This window comes from Canis lupus, chromosome 25 (assembly GCF_048164855.1).
Source record: "Canis lupus baileyi chromosome 25, mCanLup2.hap1, whole genome shotgun sequence".
NCBI lineage: Eukaryota > Metazoa > Chordata > Mammalia > Carnivora > Canidae > Canis > Canis lupus.
In genome coordinates, this window is record NC_132862.1 from 40,335,005 (window position 1) to 40,358,154 (window position 23,150).

Here is a 23,150-nt window from a genome sequence, read left to right on the forward strand (position 1 = left end):
GGATGCAGTGATATGATGTATATAGGATTTGCTCAATAAAACCCAGTGAATTGGGGGGTTGGAGGACAAGAATGTATAGAGGTATGGATGAAACCAGATTGGTTTGAGTTGATAATTGTTGAATCTGAGTGATGAGTATATGGGGATTCATTATACTGTCAGTCACTACTTTTGTGTATGTCTGAAAATTTCCAAAATAAAACATTTTCCAAAATGTCAATGCAGAAAGTTCAAGCCTCAGTGTTTTCCTCATCTTCAACAAAGCTCCTAATTCTCCCCCAAGGACATTCTGGGTGGCTCTTCTCCTTGCTTTCCCCAGTACTTCCTGGGTTATTCCAGACTCATGCCAGCACAGCACCACACTGCCTCAGCCCCCGCAGTTGGCATTTGAACAAAAATCTCTTCCTGACCCCAGATGGCATCACAGCTTTCTCAGTCTGATCCCGTAAGCATATTTTTTTCAAGCACCTGATTCCTGGATATGGCAGCAAAAAAACCAACCAAGATTGTTTGGCTGGCCCCCTCTGGAGCAGGTATTTCCCATTCTGACGCTGTCAGCCATCTGAGCACGCTGCTTCCAAGAGCTCCAAAATTACAGCCGAGTAAGAATTTCACAGACTGAAGTGCATGCTTTTATATCTGCAGCCAGAGTGTTCCTGAGGGATGGAGAGCCACTAAGGTAAATGGTATACTAATATTACTGATTATTAATGGGAAAACTGATGCAAATAAGCAATTTTATGGGCTGCACTTTATTGGGAAGCTGGCGTGAGTGGAGGAGAAAAAGCAAAGAACAAGCACAAGTGGAGTTTATTTACTCTGGTCCTTGTCACAATATGGACTCTAAGTTAAATATATATCAGACTGCAGTTTAATTGAAGTAGAAAGATAAAGGGCTGAGTTATCCCAGTCTTGGTGACTTCCTGAGAAACCAACAAACTAAAGACAGAAGCAAAGGTAAGTCAGACCAGGTCTATGTGGAGAGCTAAACCAGAGATCTCAGTGGGTGGCTTCCAGGCAGCACTTCACCAATAGGCTTTTGGGAGTCTGTGGGTGTTTTCTGTGGCATCATAAATTTATGGGGTGTGTTGGGGACATAACTCTTCTCATTGGCTGTGGTTTACTTTCCAAGTATCAACATGAAATCCCAGTTTTCTTCATTCTATAATGATGTTTTCAAGAGGCAAGACTTGGAGAAGAGGCTTTTTCATTATTTTTTCTGAGACAAGGATCCACCCTTGCTTCCAACATCATGTGTCATTTCATATTTTAAAGTACTTCAAATCTCCTCTCTCATTTGAGCTTCAGATTCCATAAAGTAAGGAGGGACTATCTTCTCTTTTAATTAATTAATTAATTAATTAATTAATTTTTTGTATTTTTTTGTATTAGAGTTTGATTTGCCAACATATAGTATAACACCCAGTGCTCATCCCATCAAGTGCCCCCCTCAGTGCCTGTCATCCAGTCACCCCATCCCCCTACCCACCTCCCCTTCCACTACCCATTGTTCGTTTCCCAGAGTTGAGTCTCTCATGTTCTGTCTCCCTCTCTGATATTTCCCTCTCATTTTCTCTCCTTTCCTCTTTAATCCTTTTCACTATTTTTTATATTCCCTGAGTGAATTAAAGAATTAAACCATATAATGTTTGTGCTTCCCCAATTGACTTATTTCACTAGCATAATACTCTCCAGTTCTATCCACATCAAAGGGAATGGTGCTATCATCCCTATCTGACAACCAGGATGCTAGGCTAAGTGACATGGAAACAACATGATTCATGCAAGATCACACAGTCTCAGTGGTGCAGCTAGAATAAGAACTCAAATTTCTTGCCCTCTATGCCATGCTTTTCCTCTCACACCAAAATTAAGTGTTATGCTTAAAGCCATCAGAATCATCAAAGAAATGATGAGGACAGTGGCCTAGAAGTAGACAAAGTACATTTCTATTAGGCTTGCTCACTGGAACTCTTATCTGACAAAATTCAAGGCAACATTTACCACTACTAACCTACTACAGAATGAAGATGTGAACAGTGATAATAATGGACCTAGATTACTGGGCCCCCTGTTGCAGTGCTGAGTGGAGCACATGCCTCCCTTTCTGCAAATAAGTGACAACTCTTCAATGCAGCAAAGATGTAATGACAGCCAGGTATATTTCTACTACTGAGCTGGCAATCACTGTGCTTTCTCATTCAGTTAGATGCAATTTCCCTGCTCCAAACTTTCCTCCCTCCCTTCCCTCTCCCAGTTAACATATATTAACTACCTACTTTGTGCCAGCCCTGGGCCAGGCCACAAGGATACAATAATGAACTCTACTTTCCATCTGGGTACTACAATATGCTCATTTGTCACTGTTTCCTGACTGAAATACCCACTTCCTTACTTTGTGTTAATCCATTCCTTTCATCCTATTACAACATTGCTCAAAAGCAGCCTTTTCTATAAAGTTCTTTCCTGCTTACTTCTCCTACCAATTCAGGCCACTCCATTCCCAGCAGACCTCTATCATTTTTTATTACAGGTGGCACAATTTTCATTTTGATGCTGAGTAAAAGAACTCAGCCAACGAGTTTTTTCAGGTTGTCTTCTTAATTCCATCATTATCCATCTGTGTAGCATTAGGCAAGTCTCTTAAACCTTCTGAGTCTCAGTTTCACCCCATAGTAAAGTGGAGATGATTAAAACAACTGCCTGATTTATATACAAACTTGTGGATAGTGATGCCAATGGAAAATAGAGAGGAAGTACCCACTCATTGGTTTAATATTTATAGTGTTTCCATGTAAACCACTAATCTAGGCACTAGATAGAATATAAAACTATGCTGTCACAGGCTTACAGTAAGGTGCCTGTGTGGCTCAGTCAGCTAAGGGTCTACCTTCAGCTTAGGTCATGATCTTGGGATCCTGGGATCAAGCCCTGAGTTGGGCTCCCCACTCAGTGGAGAGTGTGCTTCTCCTTCTCCTTCTACACCCCACTCATGTATGTCTGTCTGTCTGTCTCAAATAAATAAATAATTTCTTTAAATAAAGGCTTACCATACAGTTTGGGAGAAAACACCAACACAGGCCATGAGGGATGCTATGCTTAGAGGAGGGAGGAATAAACACTGATTGGGAAGCTCAGAGATGGTATCATGAAATAGGTGACCCCTGGGCTGGACAGTGACATATGAGTGTGACTTAGATGTGTAGGGCCATGGGGAGAGGTGGAAAGACAATGTTGGCAACAGGAACATCACAAGCAAATGGTTGGGCTGGTGGAGAAATTATCATGCAAGACCCTGAGTAGCATGTGGTTTAGTATGGCTGAAGTGCAAGAGTGCATAAAGAAGAGGAGCCAAGATACGTCTAAATGTGTGGATTTGCAACAGATGGTTAAATGCTGGGTTTCAGAGTTTAGGCTTTTTTGAGAAGCCATGTGAACAATTGAAGCTATTTGAGTACAGATGTGCTCAAATACAAGGAAGTACTTGTGGGAGATTCTTCTGGCAGCAAAGCAAAAGATGGCCTAGAAAGGATGCTAAATAGGTGCAAGTTATAAAGTGTAGTAGTAATAGACATTTATTCCAATTAAGCTATAATAATATCTTGTTAGTGGGTCTCCTTTCCCTCTAATATCTCACAGACTCAAAGTGCTCACCATGACATGTGATGGGAAGCTGTTGATCCTATCTGGCAGATGGCTGAGTTCCAGTTCCAGTGTTTATCCACTGAAGCCCAGTTGCTGTGCAAGGTGTCTGCGAAGGACTGGGGGGAAGAAACCAAGCACCTCTAAGCTGAGGGTTGGTGGGCACATTTCTTCCTTCCACTTTGTGCTCAGGTTTGACACTTGTAGCTTCACACGCACTTACAAATAGAGATGGTAGAGACAGCTGCTGGAAAGAACATCTGGCAGTGCTTTGAGCAGGTGTTCCAATCATTGGCATACGGAGCCTGGAACCCTGATTGACATCTGAGCATGGAAATGCTTAGCCTTCCTATTCTTTGATAACAAGGCCTGCTGACTCATTGTAAGATGGAAATGATAAAAAATTGCCCAGTTTTCATATAAATTCACACGAGATCATGAATGTTAGAGCATTCCACTGGCAGGAAATTAATGGCTTTGCTATAAGCCTCACAGAATAGGAGCAGACATAGAACAACAATTTCTTGTTTGCATCTTTGTTGTACTGGGGAAAAGGCACAGCATCTATGAACATTAGAACCACTCATCAGTGAGTGGTTACATAAACAGTCTACTTTGTGTACTGAACCATAAAACTGTAGAAAATTTCTCATCCCTTTTGTTATAATCCAGTAGGAAGACTCCAAACTATCTTCAGTGTATCATAATATTCTGGGTTTTGTCATCTACTGATCACATTTTTGACTGGGGTGGGGAGGATAAAGAGTACAGGTAACTAAGAAGTAGAGAGAGTAATGACTAGTGAAGGGCACATAAGTATATAATTGGTTATAAAATAACAAAAATAGCTATAATTTATTGAGTCCCTACTATGTGTCAAGTACTCTGTTGATGTTTAACAAATGTGACTTTATTGAATGTTTATAACATTTAATATGTATTTCTATTCTCATCTTTTTTAAAGATTTTATTTATTTATTCATGAGAGACACAGAGAGAGAGGCAGAGACATAAGTAGAGAGAGAAGCAAGCTCGCTATGGGGAGCCCGATGTGGGACTCGATCCCAGGATCCTGGGATCATGACCTGAGCCAAAGACAAATGCTCAACCACTGAGCCACCCAGGTGCCCCTCCATTCCCATCTTAAAAACAGGCAAACTAAGACTCAGGAAGCTTGACAATCATTCTATGTAATATTATATTAGAAAGCATATGTTAAAGGGATAAATTATACCATAAATGTCACATAACAGGATCAGTAACATTTCTGTGGTATTTATTCACAAAATTCCTTCATATGCAATAAACTATTTCCCCAGAAGGAAAAAGAGAAAGAATCAGGGAATGAGATCAGAGGAAAACTATGACACATTAAAAAATATCCATGTGCCAGGCACGTGTGCTATCTAGTTTGATGCTTAGGTATTATCTCTGCTTCACAAAGGAGTAAACTCAAGTTCAAAAAGTTGAGTAATGTTGAGTAACCAACCTGGCTGATTCAATTTGCAAAGCACATGACTCTTGATCTTGGGTTCATGAGTTCCAGCCCCATGTTGGGCAGGGAGCCTACTTTAAAAAAAAAAAAAAAAAATTAAAAAAAGAGTTAAGTAACCTGTGCAATGTTTATAATTCACAAGTGATAGAGTTGAGATTGAAATTGATCAAAAGTGAGATAGAATGTGCCAGAGATGGGAGAGTGATACTCTCTACATCCCAGTGAATTCCTGAGTATTATGATTTTAAAAATCAATCAAGTGTCCACTCAGAACCTGCTGCTAAGTTCTCTATCAAAAGAATTGCTGAGTCCAACATCCATACCTCCAGTTTTCTAGCAGGAAATATTCATGTACACCCTTGACTGTATGGTAAAATTAGTGATGGACAAAATGTTCTCCCAAGTGGCAGTTTGGAGCCCTTGAAAATGGTTCAATGTGGGACATGGATAAAGGCAGGAAAGGAGAAAAAGGGACAAGAGCCTGAGATTTTGTTACTTGTGAAGGTAAACTCTATAAGGCTGTTTTTAAAAGGGTGTTTTTATGTAAATACATATAGTAAATGCATATAGTAAAAGATCAAAGAACTGTTTGCTTACCACCCTATTCACAAAAGTTGTTTCTGGGAAGAGTGGTGCAATAGGAAGTGGTGAAGGAGAATTTTTCACTTTTTTACTTTATGTACTTGGATAGCCTGGGATTCCCTAAAAACAGAGTCTGAGGTAGTTTACATGTGAATGTTTAATGATAGGGTGCAAGCCCAGGAAAGCGCAAGGGAGGGGATGGGGAAGAGAGGAGGGTATAGAGGGGTATAATACACAAGGTGGTATAATACCAAGCAGGCCAGATACACACACACACACTCACACTCACATTCACACTCACATTTTATTTCACAGTAAAGCAGAATATCTCCAGAGAAATGATTTGAAACCACTGTGTCTACTGGGGAAAGGAAGGATAAATGACATGTGTACAGGCTCCATTCACTCTATCTCTCACTGGTCAAAGCTTATCCTATGAGGCATTAACTCCCCGAACCTTCAGATTATGTTATCTAGCTTTTCCAAGCAAGTTCTAGAGAAGTAGAACCTCTGTGAGTTCGGTTGGGTAGATCTCAGGGCTAGAGTGGTGATGACTGTCACTTTGGTAAGTGCAATAGAGGCTTTGAAGAAGAAGGGATGAAGACAACCAGTGGTGTCAGAAGATGAAGTGACTGCATCAGGATTTAATGGCTCCAGGAGTGCTGGGAGCCATCACTCTGGTCTTTCTGGCTGGGAAGCAGGGCCAGTAGCCAGAGTCCAGGGACACAAGGAGTTCATTAGAGGCTGGAGGTACATAAACAGGACTGGTACAGAGCTTTTGAATTTTTACTTTTTTATTAGAGAATATATTCAAGTATAGCATGTATAATTTTTTAAAATTTAAGATGTTGAAGCAGCACTAAAATATTAATGAAATAGACTTTTTAATATTTTAACTTGAAAATATTTTTCAAAATAATAGCAAATCTTGAGGAAATGATAATGAAATATTCTCACATGCAGATGGAGAAGAAGTAAGCTTCTTTGGAAGTAATTAATTCAATATGCACCAGAAATCTTTGCAATGTTGGCACGCTATGATCCAGTACAAAGACATTCATTGCAGCATTCTTTATAATAATTATAAATTACAAACAACCAAAATATCTAACAATCAGGGAATGATTAGATAAACAATTTGTAGTCCCTGTGTATATTCCAAACAGCCATAGAAAGTTATGTTTATGGAGAATATTTAATGACTTTATTAAATTCTCAATACATAATTTAAGTGAGTAAATCAAGATATAAAACAGGCTACATATTCACTATCAACACATTCCCTATACACATACATACTCACTGTAACTATACTATGCCATATATTCCCTGAGTATAGCTTATTCTTTCTTACCTTTCACATCTGCAAGTGTACATGCAGTCTGCATTCCCAGCAGCTGCGTGAAATTACCGCTCCCTCTATTTTCACCTGGCTAACAATTCTCCTCCAAGAAAACTTTCTGACCAGTATTCACAATATGGGTTCAGTGTCCCTTCGGTATGTTCTTCAAGGTTCTTGTTCACTCTTTTATGTCAAAAGTTCTTACACTGAGAATTATATTTGCTGTGGGCTTTTCGTAGATGGCTTTTAAGATGTTGAGGAATGTTCCCTCTATCCCTACACTCTGAAGAGTTTTGATCAGGAACGGATGCTGTATTTTGTCAAATGATCAGAAGTCAATCGGAGAAGGACAAACATTATATGGTCTCATTCATTTGCTCAAGAAAAGTCTTGTCATAATCCCAGCCCTTGTCTTTCCATAGAACTTTCCTTAAGGAATTTGAAGGATAACTACAAATTAGGAAGAAATACTCCTATCTTTGAAACATAAAGCTTTCGCCTTGAGATGGAAACCATGGATTTTTACACTTGTTATACACACATTTTTTTTTCTTTCAGGAGAGGAAATAAAATATAGCATTGTTCCTCTAATTACTTGTGAAATAGCATGAGATGATACACAAGGGAAAAGATATTTTGCAAATCATTGATCCACATTAAGAATTCTTTTGCCAGTTGCTAAAGCATCTTGTACATTGCAAGAGAGCAGAGCAGCATCCTCTCCCCCATAGAAATCATCAAGGAATTTGTTTTGAGGATAGCTTTTACTTTTCCAGGTTTTCCTGAAGTATTCTTCATCAGATCTTTCACCAAACTAAATGGGGCTCATATATGCTCTGGTGAAAACTTGTTCTATTGAAGCTTCATTTGTCAAAATACAGAGTCTGGTCCCTGTTGGAATAAAGGAATTTCTGTCTTCTTTAGTCAAATGTTTTCTTCCTTCACTTCTCATCTTTCCCTCATTGCTGCCAATTATATGAGGGAAGATGAGATGTGTTTCTTCTCCCAAACCCCACATCATCCCCAATGGCTGTTGTGCTTTAGCAAAGCAGCTGGAGAGTTGCTGAAGTTTAAAAATGAGCAGTGAAGGAGACCAAATGGCACATTTTTTGAAAGGCAGGGTAATGACTGTTGCTCACATTTCTTCACCACAGGCAGAACCATGCATGGTGCAAGGCTTGCTGCACAGCGTTTGGTCTGCAGACTATCAGCATGTGCATCTCCTGGGAGTTTGGGAATGCAGAATCTCACCCTCACCTTAGACTTCCCAAAGAGAATCTGCATTTTAGAAACATTCTCGAGGGTTCATATACCTGCCAGATTGAGAAGCACCAGCCCAATTAATGCATTCTAGCATCAGACAGCTGGAGTTGGGATCCTGGACCCCACCACTTTCTTGTGTGTGGCCTTGAGCAAGTTCCTGAGTTTTCTCATCTTCAGAGTGGGAATGATAATTGCATGCCCCTCACAGTATTGTTGAGGAAGCAAATAAGAAAATGTATATAAGGTACTTAGCATGGTGCCTGGGACAACATAGTCTCTATAAGTGAAATAATTCTTCTTCTTCTTCTTCTTCTTCTCCTCCTCCTCCTCCTCCTCCTCCTCCTCCTCCTCCTTCTTCTTCTTCTTCTTCTTCTTCTTCTTCTTCTTCTCCTCCTCCTCCTCCTCCTCCTCCTCCTCCTCCTTCTTCTTCTTCTTCTTCTTCTTCTTCTTCTTCTTCTTCTTCTCCTCCTCCTCCTCCTTATTATTATTATTATTATTATTATTATTATTATTATTTCAGAGTCTTAGCTACAGGAACATTATTCTGCAAATTACACTTATCCTGGTATCAAACATGATTTATTTGGTCAGGAGTAGGACTGGAAACAAGGTACACTACCAATGTGTTCTTCTCTATTTTAGGGGGGAAATTTTTTGGTAAAAACAAGCCTAGGATAGATTGTTTGAGAAAAAGGAAGCATGATGAAAACCATGCACAGAGAATGCTACCTCTGTCTATTCGTATTTACTTGTGTATGCCTACAAAATTTACTGTGAACACTTTCCATAAAATGACCATTATTACATGTGGTGGAAAAGTTCCAATTCAAGCTCCACCACTTATTTACTGTTTGATTTTTAGCACTTAACCTGCCTAAGCTCTTCCCTTACTTGTAAAATACCTACTTCCTAGGATGTTGTGGGGAAATCCATCTGTGTTAAGATGCAGGTTTTATCATTATTTCGGTATGGCGAGCCAACATATCAAGAGGTGATTGCCATTGGAAAGATCTTTTGTTACTCAGAGTTCCCTAAAGATAAGTGCACACCACACTCCCTGGGCCACACAAGGAAGCACTGGAGAGGTCAGCCAGGATGGAGAGCTCTAGATTGGCTGGTTTACATTTGAAAGATGCACTTGTGGGTGAGTTGGTTATTATCTCTAGAAATCAGCTACTCTTGGGAGAGGTAGCTCCTCCAGAGTCTGCATATCCCCATATGTCAAAGCATCAGAATACAAAATAAATAAATAAATAAATAAATAAATAAATAAATAAATAAATAAATAAATAAAAGATAGGGCTAATACATTGTGAGTCCACTCATGAATGTCCTTAACATAGGCACTCAGAGAATATTTACTCAATTCCCTAGGAATTGCCCTTATCCCAGAATAGAAAAGGCTTAAAGTTCAAATACATAATCAAGGACCAAGAATAAATGCATGCACACATATAAAAAGCTCTCAGCACTAAGATAGTTCTCTTGTCCATAAGACAGGTAGTGTCCTGACACTACCATTAGAAAAATGTCTTCTGGGCACAACATAAAGCACTTTAAATCAGTAATATCTAGATGTTCATTTGCCATTAAAAATACATTTACCAGGGGATCCCTGGGTGGCTCAGCGGTTTCGCGCCTGCCTTTGGCCCAGGGCACGATCCTGGAGTCCCGGGATCGAGTCCCGCGTCGGGCTCTCTGCATGGAGCCTGCTTCTCCCTCTGCCTGTGTCTCTGCCTCTCTCTCTCTATGTCTATCATAAATAAAAACAAATCTTAAAAAAATACATTTACCGAACACTTATCATGTGCCAGACCAGGTCCTTGGCTTCAGGGATACAAAGATGACCAGGATATGTGTAGTATCCTAATGAAGCTCAGGGTCCTCTGAATTTGTATTCTAATGCTCCAATGGTACATACTGGTGCTGACAAGTTTGTGGAAATGCTCAGATAAAAAATCTTGTGTTTTGACATAAAGTACAAAAGCATTCATATTGTCTGTCTGTTGAAAATCAGACTGTTTTGAATGAAGAATGTACCTGAGTGGCAGAGACTCAGAATATAAAAAACCTCAGAGTACAAAAGAAAAAAATAAAAACAAAAATAAAGTGTGGAATCTAGAGCTAGGTGAAAGATTAAAGTTCATTGGGTCCTACATTTGTATTTTATTCCTCTACTGTTACTCAGGAGAGCACAGAGTCCTTAAGCTAGGACTCAGCTAGTCAGAAGCAGGCCTGAGATGCCAGCATGTCTCCAAGCTGGAGCCCAGCTCCCTGCTCACAGTAATACATGGTTTTCCCTCCCCACCTTTCCCTCCTCCTGTAAAAGTATTGAGAGGCATCCAGGAGGACCATCAGTGGAGGCAGGAAGGTGGAGAAGGAGTGTCATACTGAGCATGTGGGAAGTTCTACAGATGCACAGAGCAGATTTGCCTTCAGCACAGCTCAGACTTACCTCTGAGGCCAGACTCCAGGGAGCTAATGATGGGAAAGTATGCATGTCCTATTGATCCTTCCCCTTCCTCTCTAACCTTTCTTCTTGTCCATGTGTCAGTCCTACTTGCCATCCATGTAGCCCAACCATCCATCCTGTCAATAAGTCTCCTGTCCCATTTTGAATCTCTCCTCTGGATCAAATCATTCCAATTCACCAGCAACCCACTTTGTTTTGTAGTTTCCATCAGTACCCACATTAAGTGTGGTTTATCCCTCTGCACATTTCAGAGTGCTGTACACAGATCCAGACACACACCATCCTCCAGATATGATCTATTTAGAATTGGCACTCTTCTCCATTTCCACCATCAAATTATTTCAAAACAGTCAAAGCTTCAAAGTGATTCTACATGATGTCAGCCATGAGTGTTATTGAAAGACTGAGTCTTCATGCAGTTTCCACTCCATTCAATCCCACTTTGGAACCAGTAGGACTGCAATGTGAAGGAAATAAGTTAGACAGAAAGGTGCATGCTTCGGAGAAGAAGGTATATTTCAGAACTGGAATGAGTGTTCCATTAGTACTGTTCCTTTTGATATGGCTTTTACAAAGAAAACAGGTCTAGCTCAGTCCACAGTGCTGTGCATAGTCCTGTCAAAGGGCATGCTGCTGGATCAAAAAACCTTTGGACATTCCCTCCTCTCTTAAGACTCTAAGGTTGTAGCAAACAATCATCAGTTAGAGTATAATATTCCAACAAAGCAGAAAAAGAAAACAATTAATCACCTTGTAAGAAAAAAGAAAAAGTTCTCCCAAATGAACAAACCTCATCAAGAATCCAGAGCATAGAGTGTGCTGCCTCGTCAGATCACCCAGACTGCAACACTGTGCATTTTCTTTATATTGGTCTTCTCTTCTAAGAGGTTCGCTGCACCACCCACAAGGCACCAGCTCATTTATCTTCTTGTGATTGTATTTTATTGTGGGAAGGATGTTTCAAGGGAGATATACAAGAAAGGGAATCCAAAAGACATCCTTCCGAATCATTCTTTCCTCTCCACCTACCAGTCTAGGTACTGTGTATTATCCTTTTCGGTCCAAAACTGGTAACATGAAAATGGAACTGTACACAAAATCCTTTTCTTCGCTTTTTACCTGAATTTTCCCTTCTGAGTTCTGTGCTCTTTGTCCTCAGTGGCCTCAGTCCAAAATTGGTCCCCTTAGACTGTGTTTTACAGCACCTACCCAAGTCTTAAACAGATTCACCATATGCACTAGATATAGAATACAGGATGTAGTAGCTTTATCTCTTAAACATGAACACCAGTGCAGTGGCAGTTTGTGGGGAATGTGGAAGGTAGTATTAGGAAGCAGTACGGCTCCAATTCAGGGAAGTTCATCCTGCTCAGACCATATGGCAAAAACTGCCAGGAATACCAAATGATGTTTTCAATAAGGCCCTGCCCCCTTCCAGGAAACATCCAAGAAATGAGCTGCCTAAGGCATGTCAGTGGTAGGTACCCCCACCAGGGAAGACTTGTCAGCCAGCCTATCCTCAACACCCACATGCCACCATGCCTTAAGTCTTGTCCCTAGGAGTTCTGATCTTTCTTTTTTTTTAAACATTTTTTTTTTTATTTATGATAGTCATACAGAGAGAGAGAGAGAGAGGCAGAGACACAACAGGCAGAGGGAGAAGCAGGCTCCATGCACCGGGAGCCTGATGTGGGATTCGATCCCGGGTCTCCAGGATCGCGCCCTGGGCCAAAGGCAGGCGCCAAACCGCTGCGCCACCCAGGGATCCCCAGTTCTGATCTTTTTAAAAGCTTATAATAAAATGGTAAAATGTGCAAAAAGGTAAATAAGTAATATAATAGACTGAAATTAAACAGATACTAACATTTTGCCACATTGATTTTGGACTCCTCTTGAAAGAACATTATAGAGTTCTGCTAAATTTTCCCCTTCATGTCTCTGTGTCCCCAGAGGTACTACTAACATGAAAAGTAGCTTTTGTTGCAAAGTGTGTTTTATGCTTTTGCTATATTTATGATGTCATATGGTACATGTCAATTTGCAACTTGCTTTTTTTGAATTCAACATGTTTTGTTTACTGAGATTCATCAATGTTGATACAGGCTAATCTTTTTCATATTTTTTTCAATTGCTCTATACTATTCCATATCAGGAAAAATATTCATCATTTATTGTTGGTGGTATATAAATGCTGGTGACTTATGCATACTGATCTTATATCCCATAATCTCAAAGAACTCATTATCTTTAATAGTTATTCTGTAGATTATCTTTATATTCTATTTGACAATAATTTCATCTGTGATAATGACAGACTTTTTCTTCCTGTCCTTTTCTTATTCTTTTTATTTCTATTCCTTACAAGTACCATTTTGAAGACAAGTGCTAATACAGGCATCCTATCTTGGCTATGACTTTTAAGGCAATGCTTCTTAGATTGGAGCATTAAATAAGATTTTGCTGTGGGTTTTTGGTGAACATTCTCTATCAAGTTAAAGAAATTCCATTCAATTCTTATGTTGCTAAGCTTTTTAAACTCAAGAATGAGTATTAAACTTTTGAAATACTATTTCTGTGTCTCTGAGATGATAGAAGGTTATGCTTCATTTTTCCTAATGTGGTCAGTTATATTAACAAATTTTTTAAATTAGCCAATAGGACCCAACAATACATTAAGAAGACTAATCACCATGACCATGTGGGATTTATCCTCAGGATGCAAGGCTGGTTCAACACTTGTAAAGCAATCAATATGATAAATCATATCAACAAGAGAAAAAACAAGAACCATATGATTCTCTCAATAGATGCAAAGAAAGCATTTGACAAAAAACAGCATCCATTCCTGATCAAAACTCTTCAGAGTGTAGGGACAGAGGGAACATTCCTCAGCATCTTACAAGCCATCTACGAAAAGCCCACAATAAATATCATTCTTTTTTTTTAATTTTTTAAAATTTATTTATGATAGTCACAGAGAGAGAGAGAGAGAGGCAGAGACACAGGCAGAGGGAGATGCAGACTCCATGCACCGGGAGCCCGATGTGGGACTCGATCCCGGGTCTCCAGGATCGCGCCCTGGGCCAAAGGCAGGCGCTAAACCGTTGCCGCCACCCAGGGATCCCACAAATATCATTCTCAATGGGGAAACACTGGGAGCCTTTCCCCTAAGATCGGGAACACAACAGGGGTGCCCACTCTCACCACTGCTATTCAACATAGTACTAGAAGTCCTAGCCTCAGCAATCAGACAACAAAAAGAAATAAAAGGCATTCAAATTGGCAAAGAAGAAGTCACTCTCCCTCTTCGCAGATGACATGATACCGTACATAGAAAACCCTAAAGACTCCACCCCAAAATTGCTAGAACTCATACAGCAATTTGGCAGTGTGGCAGATATAAAATCAATGCCCAGAAATCAGTGGCCTTTCTATACACTAACAATGAGACTAAAGAAAGAGAAATTAAGGAGTCAATCCCATTTACAATTGCACCCAAAACCATAAGATACCTAGGAATAAACCTCACCAAAGAGGTAAAGGATCTATACCCTAAAAACTACAGAACACTTCTGAAAGAAATTGAGAAAGACACAAAGAGATGGAAAAATATTCCATGCTCATGGATTGGAAGAATTAATATTGTGAAAATGTCAATGTTACCCAGGGCAATTTACACATTTAGTGCAAATCCCTATCAAAATACCATGGACTTTCTTCAGAGAGTTGGAACAAATTGTCTTAAGATTTGTGTGGAATCACAATAGCCAAGCTGTGGAAGGAGCCTCGGTGTCCATCGAAAGATGAATGGATAAAAAAGATGTGGTCTATGTATACAATGGAATATTACTCAGCCATCAGGAAGGACGAACACCCACCATTTGCTTTGAGGTGGATGGACCTGGAGGGTATTATGCTGAGTGAAATAAGTCAATCGGAGAAGGACAAACATTATATGGTCTCATTCATTTGGGGAATATAAAAATTAACGAAAGGGAATAAAGGGAAAGGAGAGAAAATGAGTGAAAATATCAGTGAGGGTGACAAAAAATGAGAGACACCTAACTCTGGGAAACGGACAAGGGGTAGTAGATAGGGAAGTGGGCGGGGGATTGGGGTGACTGCGTGATGGGCACTGAGGGGGGCACTTGACGGGATGAGCAGTGGGTGTTATGCTATATGTTGGCAAATTGAACTCCAGTAAAAAAACCAATTTTTTAAATTATTCTTAATTTCTGAGATTAAGTTGACAAATTTGACTAAAATCACAATGTATTTTTTAATGCATTGATGAATTTCGTTTGTGAATACATTATTTAGGCTTCTTCTGTCTTGTGAGATTCACCCAAAATTTGCCTGTCTTCCAACTTACCTGAATTTCATATCAGACTCACACAGGTTTTCCTCTTTATTCCCTAATGCAGTTTATGTGAAATAAGGATTGTTTCTTCCTCGAGGATTCGGTGGAGCTCAATGTAAAACCATCCTTTTACATTGGTCTGTATTATAGGTCACTAATGCAATTTCCTTAACGGCTTGAGACCTATTCTTCTTACATATCTTTCTATCCATTCAGCTTTTATAAGCTATATTTTTCCAGGTGTTCAAATATATCGGTACAAAGTTCATTATAGTTAGATCATAATTTTAAAATCTATACTCTAAATGTGATTCCTTCTCCATTTTAATTTTTATTATTTTGTTTCTGTGTATTCTCTTATTTGATCAATATTGCCTAAGGATTGTTAGTTTTGTTACTTTTTTCAGAGTCAAGGCAGCCCCGGTGGCCCAGCAGTTTAGCGCCGCCTTCAGCCCAGGTAATGATCCTGGAGACCCGGAATCGAGTCCCCACATCAGGCTCCCTGCATGGAGCCTGTTTCTCCCCCTGCCTGTGTCTCTGCCTCTCTCTCTCTCTCTCCCTCATTAATAAATATATAAAATCTTTTTAAAAGTTAAAAAGAGTCAGCTTTTTTTAGTTGCTTCTATTATTTTTTCAGATTTCATTCATTTTACTGCTCTCTTTGTTATTTTCTTTTTTCTATTTACATGAGATTATCCTGTTGCTCTTTCATAACTTGAATTAAACTCTTACTTGATAGAGTTTAGCATTCTTTATGTCTGCTATACATCACTAGTAGTGCACAAGGAGATTGTGGGGATACATGGGCTTTTTAAAAATATTTACTACTTATGTACTTTGTTAAATGTGTCTTTTATTTTTTTTAAATGTGTCTTTTAAAATGTAATAACCACTACCTTGAATTTGACAGTAGTTTGGTTTGGGTATGGATGTTATTTCTTACTATAAGGAAGCACTAAGTAAAAAGACAAAGTCAGGGGCACCAGGATGGCTCAGTCAGTTAAGCATCTGACTCTTGATTCCAGCTCAGGTCTTGACATCAGGATTGTGAGATCAAGCTTCACATCGGACTCCAAGCTGGGTAAGGAACCTGCTTAAGATTCTTTCTCTCCCTTTTCTCTATCCTTTCCCCTCCACCCCCTACTCATGCTCTCTCTGCTCTCGCTCTCTCTCTTACTAAAAAGCAGAAAAAGTCGGTCCATTTAAATAAAAATGAAAATAGTAGTAAAGCTGCCATTATTTCATGTTTGAAAAGATTGTGAATTTTAGTTATGTACATTGAGCAAAGGTTGCCAATCATGTTGCTCAAACTTTCTGTATGTCATTCTTTTTTTACCTGCTTGATCTATTAGTTTTTAGAAAGGCATGTTAAGATCTCCCACTATAAATGTATTTGCCAGTCCTTCCTTATAATTCTGTCAATGGTTGCATTATATAGTTTGAATTTGAATTGTTAGGTATAATTCAGCTCAGAGTTATTATACATTCCTCATGAATTATTCCTTTAGTAATTAAAGAATGACTCTTTATCTCCAAAAATACCTTTCTCTGAGGTCTTTTTGGCTGCCATTAATATGGCCACCTTGGCTTACTCTTAGCTGTTATTTGCTTAGTATGTATTTTTCCATCCCTTTATTTGCAACCTTGGTCTGTCATTAAGTTTTAGTATTCTTTCCATCACATTAGGCTGTTCTTTTCCTGGTCATTCTCCTTCACCAAGGTCTTTCATAGTTTTGAGTTCTGGAATGCTAGTCTATCCACATGATTCATATATCCAGATAACCAGATGGAAACAAGAAGTCTTTAAGAGAAGTTTAGATGCTCATGAAAGCAAGTTAGAGCCTCCTAGTTTGCATCTGGAGAGTGGACAGCATGTATTCTGTAGACTCCTGCCAGCCTAGGGAGTACAACTACCACCAGTGTGTGGCCTGGTTCTAAAGCTGGGGTGCATACAGTTCTTCTGCCTCCAGATATTTATAGCTCCATGTGGGTGGGGATGCAGCTCCTCAGAACAGAAAGAGAAGGTCTAAGCCCCAGGGGAACAATGTGAACCACTGTGTGACCGATCAAGTGCCTTCTTCCAGTGGATGCTTCAGAGGCTGTTACCCAGGCCTTAATTCCTCATGATCAAGATTAAGGCAAAAGATCTCAGGAAACAAGGGGCCTGTCCTGCCCCCAAGCTCTGCTGAAGCTGGAGATTTACACTTAAAACCTATTAGTTGTTTCTGCCTCCACACACTGCTCTTCATTAAGTGAGCTAGAAGAATTAATTTGCTTTGTTTTTTCCAAAACATCCAAGCAACACTAAGGGTCCCAAGCCTCCAAGGAAATTCTACTTTTCTGTCTCGGATCCACAAAAGGAAAAAAAAAAAAAAACCTACTTTACAGTATGGGAAGTGTGTGTCTAGAGGAATGAGGATGAGGAGTGCCTGCCCTTCAGTGGGAGGAGGAAATAGTGGCTCAGTTCTCTGTTAGGAGCTCTGCCAATTAGGGACCAGGGATGCTGAGCAGGCACCAGACTCCAGTGTGGAACTCAAGAGGAAGTGGCCCTGGAAAGCATTCCTAGGCAGGTGGTGTCCATGGAGGGGGGTGTGGACACCGTAGTTCTGGTTTTGCATCTGTAATTTCTTCTATTTGAGCCTCAGTTTCATCATCTGTAAAACAAGAGTACGCCAGATCAGATTTTCCAAACTACATTCGCTATCACTTTGATGTTTTTTGACACATTTGTGTGCCAACTTTATTACTGACATTTTGCTTTACACTGACTTTGTTTTGCTTACTACCCACCTTGTATTAATCAATACTATTTGTGGGCTAATGGGTTTGATATGACGGTTATTATATTTCTTTCTAAGACACATTTAATTATTTTTTTTAATTTTTTTTTTTATTTATGATAGTCACACAGAGAGAGGGAGAGGCAGAGACACAGGCAGAGGGAGAAGCAGGCTCCATGCACCGGGAGCCCGACGTGGGATTCGATCCGGGGTCTCCAGGATCACGCCCTGGGCCAAAGGCAGGCGCCAAACCACTGCGCCACCCAGGGATCCCGACACATTTAATTAAATACACAAGTAGTAAATACACATTTTTTGAAGTCCATGTAGCCCCTGCAATCTCCTTGCATACCATCAATTATAAAATATATCAATATATATCCTGCTTGGAAGTTGCTGAATGATCTCTACATTCCCCTGTCATTCTAAGGAGTCTATGTTTCCATGAAATCAGCTTATATCCACATCTCTAACACCCCACAGATCAGGCAAGAGAACCAGAGGAATATTGATTGCTAGGCCCCAGGATCTAGACTATCTTTTGCTTCTGTAGTTTCTCTTTTGTGTCTGTTCCCTAGGAACTTTGTAAGAAGGCCTTCACTGCTGAAATCACAGCCTGAGATCCAAGCTCACATCTGCAATTCCAAATCAAGTTTAGGGACGGCTCATCCAAACCAGACAGGATGCCATAACTAAGACAGGTGCCTGGTGCCTGATTGGAAGAATTCAGTGTGATTAACATGTAGGTGTGGAGTCAACCTGAATCACTACCAGATTACAGACTATTGCTTGTCCTTTCCCTGCAGCAAATGGCACTAATCCCAGGCTCTATTTGATGTTGATGTCCAACTAATTAAGAATTCACATCTTATGCTTCCTTCCTGCAGCACAGAGGCCATTTCTCACCTTCAGAAAGATGCTCTGTGGGCCTTTTGCTGACTGATTACCTTCAGAGCTGGGAACATATGTGGGCTTCGAGGGCATAGATACATTACTCCATGCACAACGATTTTTGGTGACAACAATGAATCATATAGAGAGAACATTCAGAAAGCAATAGTGATATATATATAAATTAATAGTGGTGTAGATTCTTTTTGGTTGCTAGTTTGATTTGGGGCCCTCCTGTAGAATTTTGTTTGGGCCACTCATTAGGTGCAGGGCATCTGAGACCTTATATCTGGCAGAGAAGAAAGTAGAGTGGTCTAGAATCAGGATGCTTGGATCAGAACTACAGTTTGGTTTTCATATGACCTTGGAAATGTCACTAACCTTCATGGTCCAGTTTGCACATCTGTAAACTGGAACTTATAATTCATGCTTTATAGAACCTGGAAGCCACAGGGTAATAAACTGAACAAAGACAATGATGAGGGTATTAGTAACTAAGCCCAACTTTTGCATCATCATTAGACATCAGTCAGGCCATGTGCACAGGCTGGCTGGCAAGGATGTATCAATCAGCATCAGGACTGAGCCTCCTCTAAGCCAGGTGACCATATGACTTACTGGGATTTTTGAGAACAAAAGCAAGCACTGTTAATAATTATGCATGGACAGTAGGTGTAAACCAAAGCTGTTCTGGGCAAAATAAGATGGGTAGTCACTCTGACCATAAATTGAAGAAGTAGCTGGAGGCATTTTCCCTTCACATCTATAAACTCTGTAGAGTTTGGTAGAAGTGTTTAAAAATCCAAGTTACACAAGCCAGAATGTCCTGGATAAATTGCAGTATTGGGAACCAGAGTCTATTTAGATCTACTGCTTTAAACTCAGTTTTATTTTATTTCTTTTTTTTAACTCCCCAGTTTTAGATCTGACACCTTGCAAAATACCAACCAACTCAAATGTCCTAGGAAGCCAACGAAACTCATATATCCTTGCAGTTCAGGTCCTGAAAGTATCCAGTTTTGGTGCCTGCATCACTAAGACAAGCAAAATAGAAGGGAACCATGTTGGAGCCACCCTATAAAGGTTCAGTTCCTAAGCAGTCCCAGATTTACAACCATTTCTGGCAGCCGAGGATGGAGCTTCCATGAGCAACAGGTGGTTCTGCAATACAGGGCTGAGAGCCCAGCTTCAGGGCCTGAGAACCCCCCTAGTGCATTGCCACCTTTTAGAGCAGTTCTGAGCTAGTCATAAGGTGCTTATTTCAGCCAGTATCTGTAAGAGAAATCATAGAGACCACCCATTGCAACCAACTCCCCTCACACACAGGATCCCCCCCAGAAATCTCAGGAAACGTGTGCCAGAGACACTGCTGTGAGTTCACCAAATCCAAATCTAGTTTCCTTTTTCCCCCTGGGCACTTCTTTTCTCAGTCTCATTTGCAGGCAGATGGGGCCATGTGTCTCATTCTGGGCAATGGAATATTGACAAGAGTGATTTTTGCCGCTTCTACTACTGGCCTCTAAAAATCTCCTGGGTAATCCTACTCCCTCTTTCCCTCCATCCCTTGCTTTGCAGCCATAGCAGTGGAAAACCATGAGGTCTAGGGAATGGCAGGGCTTGGGACCCTGGATGACATGGAGCAGAGCCTCCCACATGCCCTCTTCTTTCACCAACTCACTGGAACTGTGACATGAGTGAGATATGTACTTTATTATGTTAAACCACTGAGGGGTTTTGTTTTTTTAATTTTTTTGAGAGAGAGAGAAATAGAGAGCAGGAGTGGGGAACCGAGCAAAGGGGGAGGGAGAGAAAGAGAATTTTAAGCAGGCTCCACACCCAGCAAGGAGCCTGATGTGAGGCTTGATCGCACAACCCTGAGATCATGACCTGTGTGGAACTCAAGAGTCAGATGCTTAACCAACTGAGCCACCCAGGTGTCCAAGCCACTGAGGTTTTTTGGTGGTTGTTTGGTACAGGTCTATCCTGACCAATGCAAGGAATTTTTCAAACTAGCCTCTACTGAAGTAATAAGGAAGGCATCCCTATGTCCAATGAACACAATGTGGGGTTTGCTCACAGTTCTGAATTTTCCAGCTGATTGTGTCCCTTCATGGGCAAGAATGGGTCAAGGGAATTGTTGAACTATTTTTATACCTACAACCCCTCAAAGGATTCAGGGACTCAAATCTTCCCAGTCTCCTCAGCTGTATTGAATGGTATGGACTGGTGCCTCCCAAACTGTAAGATATAGGCTGGGAGCTACTTATCCCCTGATCCAGCCCCAGTTCCACCCCAACTTTTCCTGTCATCCATACCAAAAGAATTTCACCAGATGGCCTGCTTAAAACATGCACCTTTTCTCAACCTTAGGAAGCTCTCCCATTTATATGATCCCAGTCCCTCTTTCAATAGAAAAAGCCTTTTCACTCTTTTATTCCCTCAGAGAGAACAGTTCTCAACTTCTCTGCTCCAAACATTTGCAGTCACCCCTTTCCCCAGCTCCTGCAGCCTCATCCCTGTGCTGTCCTGAATCTGCTGGCAGTTCCAAGCTCCTGCCTTGCCCTGGCCCACCATCCACACTGCGTACCTGGCCAAGAAGCAGCCAAAGCACTCTGGAGCACACATGAAGGAAGCCAGAGAGGCAGCCTCTGAGCTTTCAGTTACATCTATTTCCTTGGACATTGCCTTGCTCGTCCAGATGGTGAGCTGGGTAAACAAGAAGTCCCTGTTCTCCATCAACATGTCAGCAAGCGCGCCTTATTCTCAGGCATCTGCCAAGCTGGGGATATGGTCTCCATTTAGAGTTTGTCTCCCTTGGTGTGCCAGAAATGTGCCCTTGTGTAAACACTCAGAGCACTTCCTCCAGGGAGAATACATGAACAGGGCAGTGAACACCTTGCTCCCAGTGGCATGAGGAAAACAGAAATACCACTCTCCTTCTTCCAGCCCTCTGCCCAGCCACTCCAGCCATCAGCTGTCATACTTCCCCACAAAAGCAGGAAGACACTCAACTGAGTCTATTTCTATCATATCCCAACTGCCTGCCAGTTTTTCTGAATCTGTATTCAGCCGCTACCCTCTTATCCCTCTCCCAGCTGTGCCATTTACCAGCTGTGTGAACATGGGCAAGTGACTTAACCTCTCTGAACATTTGTTTTCTCAAACAAATAATGAAATAGTACCACTTAACACACAAAGTCTCTCCTTGCTGCCAGGTCTTAAGGAAAATATATGCTCATACAGACAGATCTTAATATATTCCAGGGTCTTTCTACAAGTATTAATTTCTTTCCTCTTCCCTGGTGTACCTTAGGGAAATCTCCTACCCGGCATTATTTCTTGTCCCAACAAGAAGTGAGTAAGAACCAGAGGCTGGATCAGTCTCACGCTTCAAAGTCAGGTTTCTGTGAGCCATGTTCTCTGCTCACTGGTGCTGAGTACCTCCCTCCTATCTACTGGCTCTGAGAGCCTCCCAGTTGGGTTTCAAAACCCTAATGGTGGATTACTTGTTGACCTTCATCTCATATGCCAGGACTCATGATTTTCTGCCTGTCCCCACCTCTAACCTCTGTCTTATCAGTACCTAACTGGCAATGCTTCTCATCTGTTTTCCATAATCTCCATGCCTTAGCCCTCAGTTTCTATCAAACAAATGATCAGATGAATGACAAGGCCATAGAGGCACTCAGGAAACTGAAAAATGATCTATAGATTTGAGAACTTAAGCCCGTAGATTGTAGATCATCCATTACTGTAGGGGATTTGTACTCACTGTTAAAAATACTCTGTGACATTATTTTTCCAGTTCCAGTAACAGGTTGTGACACATATCCTGGAAGACAGGAAGACTTTGCCACCACCAAAAGTAAAATCTCTTCTGAAAGGGATCCAGGCAGAGATCAAATTTTGTCTTCCTAAACAGAGTCCACACAAACACCTGGCCTAGGAGCTAAGATGCCAGTTTCTATCCCTCACTGCACTTCTGAGTCTCCAAGTTGGCCTGGACAAGTTACTTTGCCTCTCTTATCAGCACTGGCTTGGAGCTCCCTCAGAGTCTGCATGAATACTGGCCAGGGGAGGGCACTAAGAATGCATGAGAGGTATGTGGGAGACAGCTCTTGTTAGCTTACTAGAACCAAATGTTACATTTTCAGGAACTCTGCAACTCAGTTAATAATATACTGGTAGGTAGCTTGAAGTTGGCTACAGCCGGGTATTTATACTAAGGGAACTTGCAAATGCTCCAAATAAGGTTGTTTTCCCTTCAAAGGGTCAGTTGTTAAACACCTATCAACACCCACTGGATGCATGGCATGTTCCTT

At 40.8% G+C, this 23,150-nt stretch overlaps 2 long non-coding RNA genes across 2 annotated transcripts; one reads left to right on the forward strand and one right to left on the reverse strand.

Annotated features, from left to right (window-relative positions):
• The first annotated feature begins 473 nt into the window (after positions 1-473).
• On the forward strand, positions 474-18,534 carry LOC140617619 (uncharacterized). Its single transcript, XR_012017806.1, has 3 exons — positions 474-679; positions 16,183-16,238; positions 18,061-18,534. It is a non-coding gene; the product is annotated as an uncharacterized lncRNA (long non-coding RNA).
• LOC140617618 (uncharacterized) lies at positions 15,058-22,889 on the reverse strand. The gene is made up of 2 exons (XR_012017805.1): positions 22,601-22,889; positions 15,058-17,811 (listed from the first exon to the last, which is right to left on the reverse strand). It is a non-coding gene; the product is annotated as an uncharacterized lncRNA (long non-coding RNA).
• Between the last annotated feature and the right edge of the window lie 261 nt (positions 22,890-23,150).